We start from the raw sequence: 7,759 nt of genomic DNA, 5'->3' as shown, positions 1-7,759 counted from the left end.
TGTCTGTCAGGACAAAGCAGAAGCGTTCCATTTTGAACTTGCGGGTACCCGTCATCACTGTTTGAGTCACCAAAACTTCTCCGTCAACCAAATAAAGCTGTCTTAGCAGACGAACTTTGGAAAATGGTGGAGAAAGCGGAATGCCAGCGTCCAGAGGAAGCAGTGCTTCAGTACGTCCTCGATGGTGGTTCGATCCAGCGCATCCCCTGGCAACGAGGACTAACTTTTCAGGAGATCATTGAGTCATACGTTCGCTACGTTTCAGGAAAGTACTCAAATGCAATTGTTGTATTTGATGGGTATACTTCTGGTCCATCTAGGAAAGACATGACACACTCCCGCCGAAGTAAAAGTGCAACAGGACAACCTGTCCACTTCAAACAGGATATGCAACTGCAGACATCCAAGGAGCAGTTCCTGGTAAACACGGAGAATAAGCAACGCTTCATCTATGCTCTGGGAGCTGCTCTTGAGCCAAAATGCACAGTGATCCATGCAAAGGGTGACGCAGACCTCAGCATCGCTCTTTCAGCAACAGAGAGCGCGAAACATGGCCCCACTGCTGTTGTCGGAGAGGACACCGACCTTCTTGTGTTGCTGGGCTACCACGTGGACTCAGCTGCCCATGATGTATTCTTCTTTTCTGACAAGCACGGCAAAAAGAAGAAGACATGGAGTATGAGGACATTGATTGCTAAGCTGAACAATGTTCGCCGCCTGCTTCTCTTTCTGCATGCTATAACAGGCTCGGACACAACATCAGGGCCCTTTGGCATTGGGAAAGGAGCTGCACTCAGACAGTTGATGAACAGTATCCAACTACAGTGCCTTGCTGCAGCCTTTCTTGAAATACAGACACAAGAAGATGTTATGCGTGCTGGGGAAAAAGCACTTGTGCTTCTGTACGATGGCGTTCCAGATGAAAGCCTTGACGCACTTCAACATCGTCTCTTCTGCACAAAAGTTGCTACTGGGACAACGTACGTCCAGGTTCATACCCTCCCCCCCCACCTCGGGTGCTGCGAAATATCACAGTCTAAGAGTCTACCTCCAGGTTCAGCAGTGGCTAGGAAATGACACTCTTACTCCAACTGATTGGGGCTGGAAGCTGGATCAAAGGGTGTATCCGTATAAGCTCTTTGGTTGGATGGCGAAGTTTATGTTCCATGCACATCGGTCCTACCAGCAGCACCAGCAGCTCTTCTGAAAGTGATTCGGTGTGCATGCAAGACTGACTGTGACACAAGAAGATGCAGCTGTCGTAAAGACGGACTCGTTTGTTCGCCTGGGTATGGAGAGTGTCGTGGTGTCACTGTTGCTCCAATTCCCTGTCCGGCTTTACTGAATAAGGCGAGGCATATTGACAAGCAGAGGTGAGAGAATATAAAAGAGTGTGCGTGTGCGTGTGCTTGAGAGCACATGCGTGTGTATTTTTCTGTGTGTGTGTGTGTGTGTGTGTGTGTGTGTGTGTGTGTGTGTTTATGCGAAAAAGCACGCGGATTCTTTTTTCAACGCGTTTTGTGTCAACTACTGCCGTCATAGATATTAAATAGCTGCATTTCTGAGTCCTCTGAGCCGAGATCTTTCTAACGAGATGCAACATGATAGGCTTATCTTGGAGAACAAAACAGTGTCTTCTTCCACTAATGTATGACGTCACGAATATGCAAATTTCTTGATTGTGCCGATAGTTTGAAACTTAGATTTTGCACTGGGCACTAACCAGACTGTCTTGAGAACATTCCCGCAAAAAAAATTTTGTTGCAAAAACTGGTGGGTTGAAGCATGATTTTTGGCACGGTAACCGCACTATTCACGACTTTTTTCCGTGACCTTTCGTATTTCATGGGGGCTGCCATTTTGGTTTTGATGCGCTTCCTTTTCCGGTTTACGTATTTTCCGGTTTAACATAGCATTTGCGTTTTTTTGTCAGAAGAGTGATATTTGGTTATGAAGGAAGTCAAGTCCGCCATTACCTGCCACCTCAGTTGAGTGTTTACTTTGAACTTAAACTTGAACCGTGTAGCCAGTTCGCAAGACCTGTTCATCTTCCTACCAGTTCCAACTGTTGTTATCAATGGGTCGAGCAGCTGGAGGAAGTGTTTATTTCCATTCGGAGCCCAACTTCAGTTCAAACCCAGTCAAGAACTGGCCTTGACATTCGTTTGGAACTTAGTTCAACGAGTATTTTCTCGAACGTAACTTTTGACCCAGCTGTCAGGTTGGCATCATGAATTAGACGTACACCGGCAGTTATAAATCATGTTGTGCAAAAGACTGTAAAGAAATAGAAAATTTCTCAGTTTGTGCACCCTGGCAACATTCATCAGGAAAAAAACTGCATATGCCTTCCTCTGCAAAACAAAAGTCGCGCGAAGAATGCTGAACGGGCAGCGACGACTAGCTGTTCTTCTTCAAAGTAATAAACTACCCCCCAAACCCTGCAGGTTTGTGCGATTTACTTTGTGGACATGAAGCCAGCAGAGGACTCAGGAATGCCCACTTAATTCCTTGATTTTACTTCCGTCACAAGAACTAAGAACATTTAATGTTCGTTAAATCTGTGGATCAAGTGACTCACGAAGCGGAGGAAAAGAAAATCACCGGCAGATCTGTACAAGATGTTGAATTCTGCCAGGGAAACGAAGCCGCGGCTGTCACGGCAGAGAAGTCTCCGCCTACGAAAGTCGGTAGATCTAGAGCAAGGTAAACAAGGTTTTTCAACGCTTGTTCACAAACACACACACACACACACGTACACAAACACACACACGCTCACACCATCACACACACACTTATGAAAGAGATGGAATAGCTGATCGAGTGATGACAATGTTGATTGATAAGTATTTTTTGGTGCGGTGGACTTGAGGCAATATTGTTCTATCAATCCATCGATATATTTTACACTTTCACCCCAGAAATGAAGCACGTGTACACATATTGAACAAAAGAACCATTTTAAGCTTCCATTGGTATTGTTTACTCTTTTTTTTTGCAGACATGTTGGCAGGAAGTGAGTGTTTCACCCCACTCTTGCAAGGTAGGTTGATCACTGATGACAAGTTCTGATTGTTTTTCCTTTTTAATATTAAACGGATGACAATCCGTACTCTGCAGATGGATCTAACCGAGATGGATCTAACCGATACACGGAAGCAACATTGGGAACACACTGTTATTCAGTCTGTGAATAGTTCATGTGTGAGGGGTATTACTGCAAGTACGTTCACTAATGTAGAGAAATAATTTTGGACTCAAACTTCAAGTTAAATTGTTTCTGCTGTCAGAGCCATCTTTGTGAAGGAACAATATTTTACATGCCACTGGATTGTTGTATATTCCTTATTTTGCAATGACAGGCTCAGCTTTCATTTGATTGTAATGTGTTTCTTATTTGAAGCTTTGTATCATAAAAGCTCTGTAGAAGTGTTGTACTTGTTATGCAGACTGCATTAGGCGTGGTAGCTATTGCACCTCCCCCCCCCCCCCCCGCCTATTTATCTAACACACCCACCCACACACATACACATGGTGCTGACAAAGGATTTTTTTCCATTCTCCTTCAGGCCATCGCTTAATTTCTTGCAGACTGAGGAGCAGAGGACGTTTGAGCCGCTCCTAAACATGGGGCACACAAGCCACAAGGTAAATAAGGTATCAGTTTATAAACTTTGATTTTTATCGCATCATTTTTTCATTAAACTCTGTAAATTGTGGCAATTACACATTATGCCAATAACATTATTATGAAGAATGAAGATTTTCAACTTATCATTGAAGAAATGAAATCAAGCATTTTTGTTCATTCTGTATTTGATTATTATTTTCCAGTCTTTGGGTTGGCATAGTGGGTGAAATAAGGGTGAGGAGTGTCGGTTGGTGTTATTTTTTCGGTCTTGGTGATGTAATATTTTTCCCACGGTATTCATGGTTATTTTTGACTTTAGTGCAGATTCCAGAACAGCCTCTTAAACTGAAAAGCTACAAGGTCAACACTATAAACAGGTTACTGGTGTCTCAGGCATTGATGTTTTTAAAAAGATTTGCACAGCAATTTATGTGTTTGTAAACAGATAATGAAAATAAAGCATAACAACTTTTATATTTTGTAAGTGGAATTAAATGTTTTCATTTTTTATTTTGAAATGTTTTTGTATTCAGGTTTTATTGGATGGGTGGGGGGTGGTTTTGGTGGTTCTGATTTTTTATGATGTAAGGATTTTTTTCCTTAATTAGTTATTTAATTAGTTTATGAAGGGGGGGGCCGAGGGGGGGAGGGGGATTTAAAGTGTATTTCTGGCTTTCGGAGAGGTGCTAAATCTGTTAAAATGGAAATGAAATAAAACAATTGGTGGTGAGGGTTATTACAAAAAAAGTAAGGATTATTTCTCATACCTTTTGATTTTTTACCCAAAAATTATGTTATTTACAATATCATTTGACAGTCCGACACTGAAGACTGCAGACTTCATGGCAGCCACTGACCTGACGATATGACAGCCATGAATTGAATATCGAACGCAGAAGAAGAAAAAGAAGAAGACAGTCTAACAGGAAAATAATTCTGGTATGCTCATAATTTCTATGCCAGTTTGAAAAAAAGTCATGAATTGAAGTTTACCCAGGTTAGACATTAGCATGTCGTAATTGTGACAATGAATGTATCCGTAAACGCACCAAGAGACTTACTTTGAAAAATTGAAGTCATGCATCGTCAATATGACTACAATCACAAACTGAATAAGGGGAAATCATGTCAATTTGGTGGTTTGGATCATCAGCTGTTGCTCATTCGCTATAATGGTCTACTTGACAAAGCCCGTCTTCATGTGCTTCTTTATACCTAGTGTAGACAACATGTAGGCGTTTGCAGACTGTTTATTGTATTGCTGTTGTTTGTTTGTGAGTAAAACTATGGTGTGACCTCAGTTGTTTGAAATTTGTTGTGTATGTTCTACTTTGTGTAAGGTGTTTCTCCATGCCCCCAGAAGAACCGACATTATATTAAAACCTTCATACCCTGAAAATACTTGCATACTAGATGTTGTTTCTTATTGTAATGATTGGGGACAGGCAAGCTCTTAAATTGTGCAAGCCTTCAGAAAACTGTCAAGTCTGATTTGCTAGAACAAGCGATATTAACACGTTATTAAGATACATATTTGATTAAATATGTGCAGGAACTACTTCAGCAGATTCATATGGCCAGTCTCACAATGCAAGGAAGGTGAGTAAATTGAATTATGTCTCTCCCACCTGTTCTGTGTTTAGTGTCAGCCGTGATTGCCTGATGAGAATTTTAAAACATGTTGCTAACTAACATGAACCCAACCATGAAACGTGATGTAGGTGAGTAGCCCATCTAGAAAAACGAACCTGTTCTAATTCCGAATTAGAACAGGTTCTTTTTTTCTAGATGGGCTACTCACCTACATCACGTTTTATGGTTGGGTTCATGTTAGTTAGCAACATGTTTTCACATAGAAAATCGTGGGCACCTGAACAAATATCTGCACATTACAATGAAGTCTTACTTTGTAATCTGATGGTTTAATAACAACCCCCCCACCCCCTACCCCCCACCCCCCACCACCCCCCCCCCCCCCCCCCCCACCACCCCACCAAGAAGAAGCTCACATAACTACCAACTACACAATTTCATTACAGAATCAAACAATGGGAAGAATCAGGATTCAGCAGTGCTAGGTCGTTGGGGGGGATAGCTATCACTAGGCACTCAGCAATGAATAGTTGAGGTTTTCACGGACATTAACAAAATCCGGTAACCTACGGACAGTAAATTTCACAGGGAAGGGAACAAGAACGTCAAAAATGGAAAAGTATGTTTTTTCTTTCAAACCATTGATAGAGCTCTGAAGCTTCACACAAGTTTTGCAGAGAGAGCACTCGGCCTCTTCATTTTTGGCACTAAAACATGCGCACACACAAAAAGAAAGTTTTTAAAAAGTGGCGCCGATGTATTCTCACACTCAGAGCCTTAGAATATTGCAGTTTGTATGTTACCAAATTGAGGCATGATTTTACTCCATGCAATTACCTAACCAAATCTGCGACAGTCGGGCAAACTTCTTACAAGTCGGATTGGGCCTTCAATCAAATACTCAGAAACCAGCAGCTACTTTAAGTAATACTAGTTTTGTTGTTATTTTTTACAGCTTGTACTGAATGTGTTTTCTTTTATCTCCTCAGAATCGAGTCAGCCAGAGAAAGACCATTGAGAGGGAGAGCGCACAGTAAAGCATATATGGCATGCACTTCGGTGGACCAGTGCCATCATCTTCATAACAAGAGATGCAGATCATATTTTCTTATGTTTGAAGTATAGCTGTTAGCAAAAGTATTTGACGATTCTTGGGTACGACTTTCGTGTTTATTAATCCTATTAGCTTGTGTACAGCCCCAAAATCTGTTTTATTTTGATTTATCATTTATAGTTTGAATTTTTTTTTTTGGAATTAGTCCAAATGTTAATACATCTAAGGTTGCAATATTGTTTTCTTGTATATACCCTTAAAACTACCTCTTCGTGTAAACAAAATTTATTGTAAAAAGAAGTGTTTGTTCAAGGGAGATAATTTGAAGCGAATTTTTTTTTAAATCAGTAAAACTGCGTAGTGACATCCTCAATTAAATAAAAAGAATAAGGAATAAAGGTATACACACAGGTTGTACCCATTTTCTTGATTGCACTGCTTTTAAGTAGAAAGCTTTTTTTCTCAGAATTATTTTACAAATAAAATTCAAGGGAGGCAATTGATATGATAAAAAGGAAGAATTTTTCTTTTCTTAGAATACTGTACACATTTAGTAAAGTATAATTTACAAGACAAAACACAGGGTTTTTTGGGTTTTTTTCTGTGCCTACTACTTGACAAGAGAACCACGAGATTTGTGCAGATTATTTAAAATTTTCTGTACAGTATATTTTACAAAGACAGATCCATACAATATATATAATTTTGTAATAGATGTTTACAATTTGTAGGTATGGTTTTTTTAAATCAACAGTTCGGATAGCCACAACAAGTGTGTATGTCTTGTGATTTGAGAGCTTTAGCACTGGATGCTTAGAATCCTCTTGATCATTTACTTCAGTAGGTTAAGCCACCTTCTCCAAAATCTTCTCTCCTATTCTGTGCTTACTACAGTGGGTTTGACAAGAGAACCACGAGATTTGTTTTTGTACATATCTTGCTTTTATTCTGTACACTTTAATATTTTAATCATATGTGCACATTTTTTTTTAACTGTGTTTTTGTTTTTGTTTTCCTGTATTCAAAGTGTGTATGGAAACCACAACCTGTCACAGCAGTATTATTAATCTGGATCTCCCTGCTAAGAACGTAATTAACAGAACGTGTGCATGTAGCTAAAGAACTTAAAAAGAATTTCTGCTACTTCACTCAAAATACGTCCATCCTCACACTCATATTTTCTTAAAATAATATTTGTTCATACAAACATGTTCGCGAATTATTCAATTTTGCGTAAAATATTCAATTACGATTTCTTTGTGTGTTGCAAAATTATGTAATAAAATTATGCAAGATCAAATTCAAAACAGCAATAAAGCTGCTGACGGCAGAATATACCTCTGTTGACTTCTCTATCTGTTGGGTCAAACTATGCCACAGACATGTTTCTTCTAGTAGCTCAATATTACGTGATACAGTCTCAAAGACAGAACAACGCAATAACCTTTTTTTGTGTAGATTCGATTGACTTTTTCCTGAAA

At 39.8% G+C, this 7,759-nt stretch overlaps 1 long non-coding RNA gene across 1 annotated transcript; it reads left to right on the top strand.

Moving 5' to 3' along the window:
* The first annotated feature begins 2,577 nt into the window (after nucleotides 1-2,577).
* Nucleotides 2,578-7,759, top strand: LOC138952943 (uncharacterized). Its single transcript, XR_011451461.1, has 6 exons — nucleotides 2,578-2,706; nucleotides 3,002-3,043; nucleotides 3,570-3,648; nucleotides 4,449-4,570; nucleotides 5,184-5,230; nucleotides 6,214-7,759. It is a non-coding gene; the product is annotated as an uncharacterized lncRNA (long non-coding RNA).

The sequence above is a fragment of the Littorina saxatilis genome, linkage group LG17 (genome assembly GCF_037325665.1).
Source record: "Littorina saxatilis isolate snail1 linkage group LG17, US_GU_Lsax_2.0, whole genome shotgun sequence".
NCBI lineage: Eukaryota > Metazoa > Mollusca > Gastropoda > Littorinimorpha > Littorinidae > Littorina > Littorina saxatilis.
Note: the sequence above shows the minus strand (reverse complement) of the source record. Positions and strands in the feature narration are given on the sequence as shown.